This window comes from Mesoplodon mirus (genome assembly GCF_964341445.2).
Source record: "Mesoplodon mirus genome assembly, chromosome: 15".
NCBI classification, from domain to species: Eukaryota; Metazoa; Chordata; class Mammalia; order Artiodactyla; family Ziphiidae; genus Mesoplodon; species Mesoplodon mirus.
In genome coordinates this window covers 74,351,075-74,368,076 of record NC_138991.1, presented here as the reverse complement: position 1 = coordinate 74,368,076, position 17,002 = coordinate 74,351,075, and the positions used below count along the sequence as shown (strand labels likewise).

Here is a 17,002-nt window from a genome sequence, read left to right as displayed (position 1 = left end):
ATCAGGAACAAGACAAGGATGTTCACTCTCACCACTATTATTCAACATAGTTTTGGAAGTCCTAGCCACAGCAATCAGAGAAGAAACAGAAATAAAAGGAATCCAAATTGGAAAAGAAGAAGTAAAACTGTCATTGTTTGCAGATGACATGATACTATATGTATAGAATCCTAAAGATGTCACCAGAAAACTACTAGAGCTAATCCATGAATTTGGTAATGTTGCAGGATACAAAAGTAATGCACAGAACTCTCTTGCATTCCTATACACTAATGATGAAAAATCTGAAAGAGAAATTAAGGAAACACTCCTATTTACCACTGCAACAAAAAGAATAAAATACCTACGAATAAACCTACCTAGGGAGACAAAAGAACTGTATGCAGAAAACTATAAGACACTGATGAAAGAAATTAAAGATGATACAAACAGATGGAGAGATATACCATGGTCTTGGATTGGAAGAATCAATATTGTAAAAATGACTATACTACCCAAAGCAATCTACAGGTTCAATGCAATCCCTATCAAATTACCAATGGCATTTTTTACAGAAGTAGAGCAAAAAATCTTAAAACTTGCATGGAGACACAAAAAGATCCCGAATAGCCAAAGCAGTCTTGAGGGAAAAAAACCGGAGCTGAAGGAATCAGGCTCCCTGACTTCAGACTATACTACAAAGCTATAGTAATCAAGACAATATGGTACTGGCACAAAAACAGAAATGTAGATCAATGGAACAGGATAGAAAGCCCAGAGATAAACCCACACACCTATAGTCAACTAATCTATGACAGAGGAGGCAGGGATATACAATGGAGACAAGACAGCCTGTTCAATAAGTGGTGCTGGGAAAACTGGACAGCTACATGTAAAAGAATGAAATTAGAACACTCCCTAACACCATACACAAAAATAAACTCAAAATGGATTAGAGACCTAAATGTGTGATCAGACACTATAAAACTCTTAGAGGAAAACATAGGAAGAACACTCTTTGACATAAATCACAGCAAGATCTTTTTTGATTCATCTCCTAGAGTAATGGAAATAAAAACAAAAATAAACAAATGGGACCTACCTAATGAAACTTAAAAGCTTTTGCAAAGCAAAGGAAACTATAAACAAGACAAAAAGACAGCCCTCAGAATGGGAGAGAATATTTTCAAATGAATCAATGAACAAAGGATTAATTTCCAAAATATATAAACAGCTCATGCAGCTCAATATTAAAGAAACAAACAACCCTATCAAAAAGTGGGCAGAAGACCTAAATAGACATTTCTTCACAGAAGACATACAGATGGTTAAAAACACATGAAAAGATGCTCAACATCACTAATTATTAGAGAAATGCAAATCAAAACTACAATGAGGTATCACCTCACACCAGTTAGAATGGGAATCATCAGAAAATCTACAAACAATAAATGCTGGAGAGGGTGTGTAGAAAAGAGAACCCTCTTGCACGGTTGGTGGGAATGTAAATTGATATAGCCACTATGGCAAACAGTATGGAGGTTCCTTAATAAACTAAAAATAGAGGGCCTCCCTGGTGGCGCAGTGGTTGAGGGTCCGCCTGCCGATGCAGGGGATGCGGGTTCATGCCCCGGTCTGGGAGGATCCCATATGCCGTGGAGCGGCTGGGCCCGTGAGCCATGGCTGCTGAGCCTGTGCGTCCGGAGCCTGTGCTCCGCAACGGGAGAGGCCACAACAGTGAGAGGCCCGCGTACAGCAAAAAAAACAAAACAAAACAAAACAAAAAAAAACCTAAAAATAGAATTACCATATGATCCAGCAATCCCACTACTGGGCATATACCCAGAGAAAACCATAATTCAAAAAGACACATGCACCCCAATATTCATTGCAGCACTATTCTCAATAGCCAGGTCATGGAAGCAACCTAAATGCCCATGGACAGACGAATGGATAAAGAAGAAGCAGTACATATATACAATGGAATATTACTCAGCCATAAAAAGGAATGAAATTGGGTCATTTGTAGAGACATGGATGGATCTAGAGACTGTCCTACAGTGAAGTAAGTCAGAAAGAGAAAAACAAATATTGTATATTAACACATATATGTGGAACCTATAAAAACAGTACAGATGAACCAGTTTGCAGGGCAGAAATAGAAACACAGATGTAGAGAACAAATGTATGAACACCAAGAGCGGAAAGTGGCGGGGGCGTGAGGTGTGTGTGATGAATTGGGAGATTGGGATTGACATATATACCGTAATATGTATAAAATGGATAACTAATAAGAACATGCTGTATAAAAATATAAATAAAATAAAATTCAAAAACAAACAAACAAACAATATGCCATGGTCTACTTGTTCTAGAAAACAAATAAAACTGCCTAATCCATTTAGCTGGTAGGAATCAGATATGGTGTAATTATTCACATTCAACAGTTTTGATTAGACTCTGGGTGTAAGAAACAGAATTATAAACACCAATCTCTAAAAAAAAAAAAAAAAAAAAAAAGAGTCATTCCATTATTAACCAAAGTGGGATGTTTATAATTCTGAGATATGTATTCTTTCATTAAAGGTTAATGAAAGGCTTTCTTTCCATTACAGAATATTGGGATATCTTACTTGTGTTATGACTAATTTAAGGGAACACTGATGTCTGGTTCTCTTGATGTTCTTTAATTATCCTCTTATTATTACTCCACGTAGAGGAGGATGTCAGTAGGAATAGGCAAAGTTAGTCTGGGCTCCTTACATACTTAGAAAGGCTGATTTCCTTAGTATTTCTCTTTTGTTCTCAACAGCTGACTCAACTGGTATAGACACAGACCTGCTACCAAAGCTGCCGGCCCTGGTGACACAGCTGGCTCCTGTCCATGGCCCCCAATGCTGCTTTGTGTACCAGTGATGGGCAGAATTCTAAACCATCTTCTGCGTCTCTGAGTCCTCACCCCAGAGGCACAGTCCCAGCTTTGGCAGGCCTGAAGTCCTGTGCTCCTTCTAGCTGGCAGAGCTCAGGGAAAACAAAAGTAGGCATTTCTACTTGGGAATCTAAGAGGAACAGGGCTGTCTCACCCACCCACCTTCAAAAATGATGGATTCCCCCCAATTCAGGAAAAGGATCCAGATGCTAGACAGCCCAAATTGTGACAAATGTCTACTACAGACATGATAAAATGTTAACAACTTTAATAGACACAGACTCCTGCCACCTGTCATGAGATGTGGGCTGTTATCAGAGGGAGAAAACCTGGAAGAAGATTATGGGGGAAATGATTTTCTACTCGTGCCCTCAAGTTTCATGTCCATAAAATCCCCGAAGACTCTACCAGGCAAACCAGGCTTTGTCTTCTCCATTCAATGCCAGGACCTCAGGATAAAGCTACTAAAAGTGGTAGGGAATAGTCCTAGTGATGACAGTCATTCCCAGCACTGTCTAAAAGAAATTTCTGTGATGATGAAAATGTTCTATGTGTTGTCTGGTATGCGGCCTCTAGCCACACGTGGCCATTGAGCACTGAAATTGTTGTCAGTGTAAACGATAAACTCAATTTTTTTGTGTGTGTGTGGTACATGGGCCTCTCACTGTTGTGGCCTCTCCCGTTGCGCAGCACAGGCTCCAGACGTGCAGGCTCAGTGGCCATGGCTCACAGGCCCAGCCGCTCTGAGGAATGTGGGATCTTCCCGGACCGGGGCACGAACCCGTGTCCCCTGAATCCGCAGGCTGGCTCTCAACCATTGTGCCAACAGGGAAGCCCTCAATTTTTAATTTTCTTAATTTAAATTTAGATTTCAATAACCACATGTGACTACTGGCTATCACAGTGGACAGTGCAGGTCTACCCTTCCTGTTGGTGTTGAACCAACCCAGTGTATAAGAAAGAAGACTGAAGTCTTTCAGAAGGAAATTGCTTCATTGCCCTCAGCAACCCAATCTAATATCGTAAAAAAATATGTGTGGGTATTTCTTTCCTGTAACTGTTTAAAACATTTTGGCTCTGTCAGGCTGGATCATGGGTTCAATCCTAACCTGATTTAAATATCCTCACAAAGTTCTAGAGCAACAATTCTAAACTTCTCTGATTATGAAAACCCATATTTTTATTTCATTGAAGTATAGTTGATTTACAATGTTGTGTTAATTTCTGCTGTACAGCAAAGTGATTCAGTTCCACATGTATATATTCTTTTTTCATATTCTTTTCCATTATGGTTTATCACAGGATATTGAATATAGTTCCCTGTGCTATACAGTAGGACCTTGTTGTTTATCCATCCTATATGTAATAGTTTGCATCTGCTAATCCCAAGCTCCCAATACTTCCTTCCCCCTCTCCTTCTCCCCCTTGGCAACCACAAATCTGTTCTCTATGTCTGTCAGTTTGTTCCTCTTTTGTAGATATGTTCATTTGTATTGTATTTTAGATTGTACATATATATGATATAATATAGTATTTGTCTTTCTCTTTCTGACTTACTTTGCTTGGTATGATAATCTCTAGGTCCATCCACATTGCTGCAAATGGCATTATTTCATTCTTTTTTATGGCTGAGTAATATTCTATTGTATATATGTACCACATCTTCTTTACCCATTCATCTATCGATGGACATTTAGGTTGTCTTAGCTATTGTAAATAGTGCTGCTATGAACATAGGGGTGCATGTATCTTTTCAAATTATAGTTTTGTCTGGGTATATGCCCAGGAGTGGGATTGCTGGATCATATGGCAACTCTATTTTTAGTTTTTTGGGTAACCTCCATACTGTTTTCCATAGTGGCTGTATCAACTTACATTCCCATCAACAGTGCAAGAGGGTTCCCTTTTTTTCCACACCTTCTCCAGTATTTATTATTTGTAGACTTTTTAATGATGACCATTCTAACCTGTGAGAGGTGGTGAGGACCCATTTTTAAAGTCAGAATGAGTTATTAACTGTTTACAATAGTTATGCTTTACCTCCTGTTAAGAAAATCTATTATAGTAAAGAGCTTCTCTTAATTCAGTAGTGCTTATATTCATGTATATTTCCTCATAACAGCAGCAACTATATAGGGTTTTCAAATAGTCATACACATAGACACAGGATACATTATTTATTTAATATATGAGCAATCTTTGATATTATCATGGATTCTAGGACCTCTTACAATCTCCCACTGCCTCCTGGGCTCTGTGCACGCAGGTTAGGAGCCCTCTTTTAAAGACCATGTTCCCAAGTATCCACCAGATATGTGATATATGTTGTACAGATGTAGGTCTTTGTTCACAAGAGGGAGTTTGGATTGGTATTAGAGAAATGAGAAAATGCAACTTTTCTAATGCTTGGAAGTCAAATTTTTTCAATGTATATCTGGTAGCAGATGTACAATATAAATTATTTATGCTGCAGTGAAGCCCAATTATCATTCTAGCTGCAAAGAAGATCAAGATCTAACAATTTGGATTTCCTAAAAGTGTACTTTTATAACTCAACATTTATCTAATGTTCATCAGTTCTCCACCTGTGATTAACTCATGTTTCTCTGTGTCATCTTTGAAGCCAAAAACCTGAAGAAATAATTTCAGGAAAAAATAAAATAAAGCAAACATTTACTTAGTAACTCTGCAGTCGCTTCATTGTAAGTAATCTGCACAGAGCAGATTTCTGAAGTCTATTTGTGCAGCAAATTAGCTGTAATTTCTCCGTTTAATATCTCTATTTACAAATACACCCCTATAGTATTTATGTCCAAATGCTGAGTGTACACTGGTGTTTCAATTTATCTTAAATGGGACAAATATTTCATCTCAGTTTCACCTCTTCTATTTCCAATTCATAGATAAGAAAGCATGTTTGTTCTCCACTCCAGATTTCCAAAGATCTAGTCCATGTCATAATTCTCCCTTTTTGCTATCTAGAGGTAGGTGATGTTTTATAAGTGATATATGGGTAACTAACTTTGGGAGCTCTGGCAGAGAGGAGAACTGAGCTATCCCCTGGCTGGAGAGGGCCATGAGCTGGACAAGGTCATTGAAAGCTGGAGGTGAACAGCCACTTTTATGAAGCTGACAGAAGAATGAAGACAGACCTCATCAGCTTCACAAATCTGTGATTATAAAATGGGGAAGAATGTTTCCACACCATAACTTCTCTGCCCAAAGATCTAAGAGCTAAACTCCTAAAATCTGAGAGGAGACTGGAGGGACACATTGAAGGATAGTGGTCCAAGGTCAAGTTTAACTGCTGGGATCTTGGAACATCCCAAAATCTCAGAGGTAATCCTGTGGTTTGGGGTGATGACCACATCAGACCCACCACAGCACTTGTGTCTAGAGCTTTCCCAGCATCTATACGGACTTCTGGACACACCACTCTCATCAGAATCAAAGTCCCCAAACACATCTTTCAGAACAAAAGAGCCAGCAGATGTTGGTCCATATGACAGAGTAAAAGTTACCAGGAAAACAAAGCAACTTCTAGGCTAGGAGCTCCATCCATGAAATTTAGTAACCTCTTGGAGACTCTGTATAGATTACCAAAAGGCTCCATAAACCTAGAGTGGCCACGACCTTGTTATAGCTGATAAAGTATCAAGCAAATCACAATCCATGCTCTGAGAAAGAAATCTCATAGAAAAAATGGAAGATGTGACAACTTTGGCCACAGACCATTGTATATTTCCAAACTCTCTGGGCTTCCCAGAATGATGTCACCCACTGAAAAAATAGGAACATATTTCATCCACATAGGTTGAAATTGTCTATTTCAATAAAAAATGTGCCTAGTGAGAGACATTCACTTATTACACATCACATGCATTGACTACTGTAGATAACAGCTATTCACTCAAAATAGTCATTCTTTAAAAAGCCTGGAAAACTCAATATTGAATTTAGAAAGCTGAATCTGAGGTTTTAATTCAACTTACAATGGCATGCATTAGCTGCCTAAAATTGGCTTCTCAATTAAATAGCTTGGGTTGTAATTTATTCAAGATAACAAAAATTTTTAAAAGTCATAATAAGTTAATTTTAAAAGCACAGACACCTACCTTTTTAAGAAAGATCATGTTTCAGGATTCCATAGCATAGAGAAAACATCTTTTCCTGTGGGGAGAAAAGAAGAAAGACTATCCACTAATAACAGAAAGTAGCAAAGGTGAACTTTTAAGACCTGCTATAATTTCCTCATGTTACGGTTTCAGTTACAACATGCACAACTGCAATCTATCATCTTATACTTAAAATATTTCTTAATTTCTAACTAAATGAAATATGTTAAAGATTTTGATTTAACATAATCATTAATCATGATTTAACATGATTTAACATTTGATCAATCAAAGACTTGATTTCTGGGAATTCCTGGTTGTCCAGAGGTTAAGATTCCACACTTTCACTGCCTTGGGCCAGGGTTCAATCCCTGGTGGGGGAACTAAGATTCTGCAAGCCACGCAAAAAAAAAAAAAAAAAGACGATTTCTTAGGAGCAAATGGTAAAAATAAATGGGAATTTTTCAAAATTAGAATTTGAATATTCACTTCATATCTATCCCAATGTCATATCCTCAAATATTTTAATTTCACAAAGTAAATGTACAAATGAAGAAGTAAATGTATAAAACTCCACTCCTGTTTCAATATTCCCAGTGGAAAATGATGTGAGGAGATTGTAATAGCCTGTGCAGGTAACGTAATGTAACAGAATCATAAGCTACTATCTCCTTCTGTTAAAGCATTTTTTATTGTCCAGACCAATAAGCCATTTAAGGGCTGTGTTTTTCTTAGCTTAGACTTTTGGATTAAGAAAAACATATAAAGGAAAGTAAATCAAAATAGGATCCCTCAACCTAAAATATGACACAAATGAACTTTTATGAGACAGAAACAGACTCACAGTCATACAGAACTGGTTGTGGTTGCCAAGGTGGGGGGGTAGGATGGGGGGTGGGTTGGGAGTTTGGGATTAGCAGATGCAAACTATTATAAATACAATGGATAAACAATAAGATCCTACTGTATAGCACAGGGAACTAAATTCAGTATCCTGTGGTAAACCATAATGGAAAAGAATATGAAAAAGAATGTGCATATATATATATATATGTGTGTGTGTGTGTGTGTGTGTGTGTGTGTATAACTGAGTCACTTTGCTGTATAGTAGAAATTAACACATTATACATCAACTATACTTCAATAAATTTTTAAAAGGGTACCTCTGATTTTATTTTACATTTACTATTTATAATAAATAGTTGACATAAAATCCTATTAGTCACTAATAAATACTAACTTTTCTATTCAAAATTACTTTTTGTTGTACATTAAATTATTCTAATATTTTGACCTTATACACTCAAGCCCAAATAAGGAAGGGAATGGTTTAATTTAATGCAAGTTAATCATCTACTATGATTAATGATTTCCACCAAATCTAAGTAAAACAGCTAATGGAATAATGTTCACAAGAATGTAATTCTGACTCTGACTCTGATGTGTTAGCTTCCATGTAAAAAGTAATTTAACTTCCAGTGGGGGATGTGTAGATTCAGAAACAATGACCATGATTTCTGAACCAAAAGAGCTTCAACGATTTGAAATGACCACCAAGGCATAAATTCAAGGCAATCACAGCCCAGAGGACTCATACACACACACACACATACACACACACACACACACGCTCACACACACACACAAATATTCAATGGGGACTCCTACATTAGCCTGTGCTTTTTTAGGCTGCCCCTCCTTTTCAGACAATCAAAATCCTTTCTAAACTTTAAATAAGAAATTCTCCCAACATCTTACCTTAAGGAGCATGGATCCTGCAACCACACCCACGCCTGCAAAGAGCCAAGGCTGAATACGACCCTTTTGGCTACATTTAGCTCCAGAACCTCTTTGCTTTAAAGCAACACCAATTCCCCACATGGAATCCCTAGATTAAATGAGCATCTGGGACCTCTTCTCTCCTGCTTCCTTAACTTAGACATCTGCCAGCATTACTCTCTCACTGCCAGTGTAGTACTAAGTGTCATAGCTGCCCATTCTATTTTCTGAAATCGCAGTTGCAGATAAGTCCTACTAACAAAAGAAAGCCAAGACAGACTGATGACTAATCTAGAAACATGGGTCAACATGCACACACTGAGCCAAACCCTAATCTCTGGCTTAGTAACCACTGGGATGGGGCTCCTTGCAGATTTTAATTCATAACTGGCTGTCCACAAAAAAATATGATATCTAGGATTTGTCTCCAAACAATCCAGTTGGGGTCGTAGATGGGAAGTGAGAGATGAAACAAAAGCGACCATGAGTTTGCTGTAGTTTAACCATGAACACATGAAGGTTCATTATAATATCTGCTCTACTTTTAAATTTAAAATTTTCCATGACAAAAAATTAAAACGAATGATCACCCGATGAAACTCATGTGTGAAAATATGAGAAAGAGAGGAATACACAGACCATAAATACCATAACCTTGTTTTCCAAACACCCTTCACCAAAAATGGAAAATCTAGGGAAATAAGCAAAAAAAAATTTAATTGAATATCACACTAGGAAAAATGAACAGCCTGTAGTTATGGTTTTATAAACGAAGTAATAATGGCCTTAAAGCTTCCTTTCAATATTTCAAAAGCCAAATTAGAGGTATGTATTTAACTATAATGAAGTTTCTTTTTTTTATTTTAAATATCTCTGATTTGAAATAAGTGATATCAACATAGAAACACTGGTTATCTCATGCTTGTCAGAAATTGTTGGTAGTTAATATGCCTTTGATTAATATAAGTGGGAAAATGGATGACCTACAACTAATATCAACATGATCTGTGTCATGAACAAATATCCTATTAAACAAGAGATCTGAGAGGACACCATTTTAAAAAAAAAGCATCCTTTATTGGTGCAAACTGTGGGACCACAGATAAAAACCATCATATCTCCAAACCACTTATGCTACCTGAGAGATCTGTCCTGGGAATCAGCTAAAATATGGGCACTTTATATATGAAAACCACTAATTTGGCCAGAATTTGGAAGAAACTAGAAGGGGTCATAGAAGGCCAGAATCCAGCTTCCACAATAAATGGGGAAAGTCACATACCAAGTAAGATCATCCTCACAGCCTTGGAATTTGACTGACTGACCCTGCCAGACATCACTACTGGAAATCTAATTCTGGACATAAGCTAAAAAGCATATTTATGTCATGGTTTGGGGAAAGACCATGTGTCAAAATATGCCACGCCTGCTTCAAAGATGAACGGGGACAAGAACAAACTTTGGTTCCCTCTGACCAGAGTAGGCACAAGACCCAACACTGAAAATCCTAACATGGGATTTGATGATTTGAAAAAAAAAAAAAGAAAAAAAAAAAGGAGTTGACGGTTTTCTGTTTTCTTTTTCAAGTTTTCCAGGCCTAAAACAACCTGTTTCCTTTCCAGTAAAGAAACAATGCCAAATTCTGAAAAGGAAATTTGTCTGACTTAATGGATAAGCACATAAAAGCTGGAAAAGGGAGTATTAGGGGAAAACCAGTGTAACTTGGCTTTAGGAGGCAGGCTTCCAAATTTATTGGTAAAAAAGGACTGAGGGTCAGAGAAGGGAGTGTGGGGATAATAATTACGAATGAGTTGCATGATGGAGGTCAGCTAAACAAAACTGAGTTTTTGTCAATTTGAAAATCACGGTTCTAGCAATTTACTACATGAGCTAAGAGAAACTTCCATTAGCTTACACCCATACTCACATATTTTTCATTCAAGCAGCCATAATTCGAGGTCTAGTTGTATTAATTTGGGAATAGTATAATACAAAGTCTTATGCATTTAATAAATGTTTGTCAGATAAAAGAATGAATGAGGTGGTTACTTATACCACATCATGAAATCTAAATCAAAGGTCATTAGAAATGACAAAAATAAAATCCCCAGGTACAGTGGTCATGGCTATTTGTCTAACCAACATTCATAACCTTAATTTTCTTCTGGGGGGTGAGACAATATGTCAGGGTAAAATGGTCTGTTCCCCAGACACCCTTAGGAAAATGAAGGGGAAGCCATGTGATGCAGTTTTAACCAATAAGATGCAAGAAAGAAGGCTCTGAGAAAGTCTGCAATCAAGATATGAAGGCATCCCCTTCCCACTTTCTTGGGAATAGCTTCTGAACAGTGCAGAGCCGCCTCATCACCATGGGGACAAAAGCCAGATGATAAAGACTGAAAGAGAGAAAGAGCCTGGTTCTCAGTGGCATTGCTGAGATGTGGCCCCTCCCAAAATGTCTGGATTCCTAACCTCGCACTTCATGTTAGGTATGACTGCTTTGAGTTTAACCTGCTGTTTTCTATAATTCACAGGCAGAAATATTCTAACAAACACCAGATATAATTTATCTTTCCCCCTGTGTTCTCAGAAGCTGCTTCTATTTCCAGTGACTGTGATGCTCCATATAACTGTCCAATAACAGGGTTATGTAATCATCGCTGACCTCATCAACAGTTCCCACTTGTCAAGAGGATCCCTCACACTAAAATGCCAACAAGATTAAGGGCAGGCAGCCATCAGGAAAAGAGAGTAGTACTATTCCAATGATCAAGAGATGGAGGATCTTCTAACTTAAGACAGTCTTCAAAACATGTATGTCTCAACAAAGAAGGAAAGGGAATATTTAGAGGTCTGGCTAAACTAAACATCAGAAATGAAACATCTCTGAGAAACAGAAAACAAGAACAGGAGGGCACCTCTTGAGGGTTTGAAGGGTATCCTGGTTCAGAGGCCCCTACTCCATGCTTCTACGGGGCCTCAGGAATGTACCTCCTGTGGAACATAAAATTCTACAGTCACTTCTCTCTTAACTGTTGATGTCTCTTGATGGAACATAAACTCCTAGGACTCAGGAAAGCTGGCGTGTAACAAGTACTGACAACCGCTGAATGAAGAAATGAGCAAAGCAACGTACAGATTCCTTTTCCAAGAGATTTTATGGAAAGCATGCAATCCCCCAAAAATAAGATCAAATCTGGGATCATGATTTTTCTAGAAATATAATGAGTTGTATGAACTGTTCAAGTGACCCAATATAACATTTTTTTTTTTTCGCGGTATGCGGGCCTCTCACTGCTGTGGCCTCTCCCGTTGCGCAGCACAGGCTCCGGACGTTCAGGCTCAGCAGCCACGGCTCACAGGCCCAGCCGCTCTGCGGCATGTGGGATCTTCGCGGACCTGGGCACGAACCTGTGTCCCCTGCATCGGCAGGAGGACTCCCAACCCCTGCGCCAACAGGGAAGCCCCCAACATAACATATTTAATTCAAACGTCTACAAGAAGAAAAGAAAAGAAAAGAAAAGAAAAGAAAAGAAAAGAAAAGAAAAGAAAAGGGGAAAGAACTACACTTAGGAAAAAACTATTTTAAGCCAGGTGATGTGTTAGGGGCTTTACACCCAGTATTTCATTAATCTCCACAACACACCCCCGCATCCCAGTTAGTCACTAGGGTCTCCCCTTTCAGAACAGGACAAGTTCAGAGGGAGCTAGGGAGCTAAACCAGGGTCACATACCTGCTAAAAGGCAGACCTGATATTCAAACCCAGGAGTGTCAGCTCTCACTTTTCTGCTTTATCACGCTGCTTCCACACTTTGGTCTTTACTAAAATATTGTTTATAAATTGTATACATTAGCTGATATAACATTCACGAGAACCTTCAGTTTATGGCCTCAAAACCATATATGCAGGGTGAGGGTCCACTGTAACCTCAAAAACAATTACTTTTTGCCCATGTCACTAATCAGACATGGTTTGGCATGACACAGACACTAACCTCTAGCTCATTTGACAGCTGTAAGGAATTACAAAGGAGCTACATACCTACAGCATGTTCCCCCCCGACCAATAAAAAAGGTCACTATGTACTTATATGACCTAGAAATGATGCAAAATAAACTTATGTGTCAAGGGCTTCAGTTTTTCTTAGAAATCAACAGCCCTCCCCACCCTGCCCACGTATGGTAAACACACGCACGACAGCTTGCATATATGTGCCTTGGAGATGCTGGTGGGTGGGCTTACAATAAAACCCACGGCTTCTGTGCACACAAGATATCAGATCTACTGAAGCAGTTTAAAGTAAGAGACTCATTTGAACCAAAGGCGGAAAAAATCCACTGTTGAGGGAAAAAAAGAAAAAAAGGGATGTATTTTGCAAAAGACTGCTAACACTTTTCATTGAATAAATAATACTTCTTCAAAACTGATGAAAATTTAGTGGAAATATTTATCCAGTAAACACCTTAATGAAATAAATTGTTATGACTCCAAAGAAACCTAATTTAACAACATCATAAATTCTTATGGAGAAGAAATAGACTCACCACCCCTGAAACATTTGGTAATCATTTTGCCACAATATGTGCACAGTCTGTGAGGTATGCGCAGAGATGAAAACCTTAACTGTATTAGCCTAACCACAAGCTTCTTTGCTCTGCTATTTCAGGTTAACTCTTCCACCAATTTTTAAACAATACAGAGTATTTTGCAAGTCACCATTTCTATCAGGACAGCTATCTAATATCCATTTTTTTTTTAAACCAGAAAAATGTGTTAGAAGCCAAACTTACTGTGGGATGGTTCTTATGTGATAAAACATGTTTCCATTTTTTCCTCCCCCTTTCTATTAGTTATCTATCATTTTCAAATGTTCCATACACAGATCTTTGGCAAAAAAAAAAAAAAAAATCATTAGTATAAGGACCTGGGGTCTTCTTCTAAATAATGGATGAATTATCTTTAGGAAGATAAACTACTCTTTTTTTTTTATTTCAGCTAACCCATTTCAATACTTTTCCATGATAAAGAAAAGTGTATTCTCAGTTAAATACCACTATTGCACACACAGTTCTTCCTCTACAAAGTTATTTTTCAAAGTGTTCAATCTTCACCAAAGGCTAATCATTTTCAAAGATGGGCCTTATAATAAAAGAAACGGGGTAAACATACTTTTACCCCTTTGTTTAAAGATGCTTAAAATAATCTCTGTACACAGCTTCTCCTTTTAAATCTCTTGCCCAAAACTCCAAGCTTTCTAGCAAATCTGGACTCCCTTCACGAATGCTTACTTTGCTTAAAGTACACCCAGAAAAATAGGCCAAAAGCATTCATATTCCCCCTTGCATTTGACCCCACCAGCAGCCAGACACTGCCCCATTTAAAGAAAAAAAATATATATCGAGGTTCACATTAAATTAACTGCCATAAGATGTTCCAGAGCTTGAACTAAGAAAAGGCTTAAACATTAAAATACCTCTTTTCTTAGGCACAAGTTCACTTTCCTTATTTTTTTTTTTTGCATCTTAAAGTAATTCATAACTGACTAAGCCTCAAAAATTTACACGAAAATCTACTCTACAAATAAAGTTTGAGAAGTTATATTTAGCAGATTTCTGATGATACTGGACACAATCTTGGTGCAGCTTCCTAGCCATGAAAGGGAATTCTTATTAGTCTTTAACAGAAAAATAACTGAGCTGATTAAATATAGATCAAAGGAAGTTCTGCCATGAAAAGGCCAATTTTCTATAACTCGTGGAAAAATATGTATCAATAAACAAGAAGCAAACTAGTGTTTCTCATTCTGGCCTATAATGGTGGTCTGTTTATGATTAGATTAAGGGTAAGCACTTTTGATGCCTTTATTGTGCTTTTCAGTTATTCTCCAATATTTTTAGCATGATCATGTATTATTGTTACAAGCTCCAAAGTTATTTCTTTAATCTTAGACACTACTGATATATAATCTCCTTTTTATTCACATAAATCACTACTGTGACATAAATAATGCATGTTAATATATTTAGAAAATATATTGATAATTAAATGTATATCTTTAAAATAACTTCTTATCATACTGTCACCTATAGATTCTAGTACAAAACCATATTAAATGTATTAAGGTTATTTTCTACTTCAAAATAAGCTAACTAATGAACTGATAAATACATTTTTATATTTATCTGTACCTGCTCCAAAAATTTAGAAAATTACCTGTTTCTTGTTCCAACCATTCTCCTTCATCTGTGCTATTTATTCTTTGCCAACTCTTAAAATCTATTTGGGGTGACCCCACCATATGTCAACTATTTCTCTGACAGCTTTATCAGGACTATAAAAATATATATCTATGTTATATACATATGCTATATACATGTTATATACACATACAGTATATAAACATATACACTTATATAAACATATTACATACACATACATCTTTTATATATACATATATGTATAAATATATATATATATATATATATATATTGAGCTAACAATAGTTTTGAATTTTTTTTCCACTTAAGTGACCAACTGTTTAACCAAATTAGTAAAGAGTGTTGCAGATTAGAAACCTCATTCCTCTTATTATACTGGTCACCCTTACCTTCCCCAGAGACCAATAATCCCAAATCACCATGAGCTGATTCATTAAGCCTTGATTTTGTACTTAGTATTTCTCATTACTGTGAAGGGAAAAGATTAGAGTGTGGTAGTTCACAAGTTCTAAACGTAACTGAAGGTATAACGCTTCTCTGTGCATCTTGCCAGTTAAGCCAATAACTTTTAGATTATTTTCAACAGAAATTGGATGGAAAGTTTCCTATCATTTCAAATTTTCAGCTAAAGTCTCAATGCTAAAGGCAATAGGTGATGAGTTCCAGTCACAGGACCAGACCACAGGACTTGCTACACATGGTCAAACCAGTCCAGAGGTCACCCCCAGAGTCTATGTATGAGAACTTGCATTGCAGAAGTCACTTCTTCAAAGAAGATTCTTGGGAGCAGACAGTGGTTCCCTTTTTTTCCCCTCCTGACCAGCTCAGATCAAGTGCCCCAAACAACCCTTATACCTTGGGGTTCTCTGCAATGAGGGAGGTTGATCATCTATTCCCTAGCTGGAAGCTTGCCTCAGTGCAGAAACTCACAGCCTGCTCGGTGGCACATGTGTGAGGATGGAGCCCTCAAGCCTGGCGGATGCTGCCTGAAATCATAGGGCAAGGCAACAGAGCCTCAGAGAAAGTGGAACTGAGTTTGATGGTGCTAACATGTGAGTTTTCCTGTGGACCAAGTGGATCGCATGGAGGTAATGAGGTTTGAGTGATCCTGATAGGTTTCTACCCAAGTGGGCTGCCTGGACAGGCACTCAGGGATACTCCAGTGATACCATTGGAGGACAGGAGCTGCACAGCATAAGTGGTCACTCAGGAGTTGCACTGCCCACATCCAAAAATGGCGTGGTAGAGATGGACCCTGCAGAAGATCTCCCAAGAACACATTAGGCTGCATATGAGAAAGTGCCGGCCATGAAAACAATAGCACCAGCGAACTGCAACAGCCTTGGCCCCTTTTCTGCCCCTGCCAACTCTGGAGGAGCCAGAGACAGTGGGCAGGTAGAAGTACAGAAGGAGAAATGACCCTTCGTCCTGGTTGATGATCATCACCAAGCTGGGGTTCAGGCCTGAGGATGGAAAAGGGGAGAAGCTATAAACTGGACAAGAAAATGGAAATTTTATTTACATCGTACTCCATTTTCTAATATTTTAAATTAGATTTTCCAACACTTTTAAAAGAAGAATAAAGCTATTTTCTGTTTGTATCTTATTAAGAGTGACATGTTCAACAAACCAGCTACACTAATAAGTATCCAACCTATTAAAGATTATTTTTCATAAAGTTAAAAGAGAAAGAAAAGGAAGACTATATAGAAAATCAAAAGGTAAATTTAATATAACTCTTAAGACTTTAACTCAAGAATATAACCATATTAACAACAACTTTAAGTGTAAATGGAGGGGCTTCCCTGGTGGCACAGTAGTTAAGAATCCGCCTGCCAATGCAGGGGGCACGGGTTCGAGTCCTGGTCCAGGAATATCCCACATGCCTTGGAGCAACTAAGCCCGTGCACCACAAGTACTGAGCCTGTGCTCTAGAGCCCGCGAGCCACAACTACTGAAGCTTGCATGCCACAACTACTG

General features: G+C 37.9%; 1 protein-coding gene across 1 annotated transcript in view; it reads right to left on the bottom strand.

Annotated features, from left to right (window-relative positions):
* The window catches only part of PLCB4 (phospholipase C beta 4), a 432,769-nt gene that overhangs the window by 398,050 nt on the left and 17,717 nt on the right, over nucleotides 1–17,002 (bottom strand). The window contains exon 2 of the mRNA XM_082644421.1: nucleotides 7,024–7,078. The gene's annotated coding sequence lies outside the window, so the exon portion shown is untranslated. The remainder of the gene's footprint in view (nucleotides 1–7,023; nucleotides 7,079–17,002) is intronic.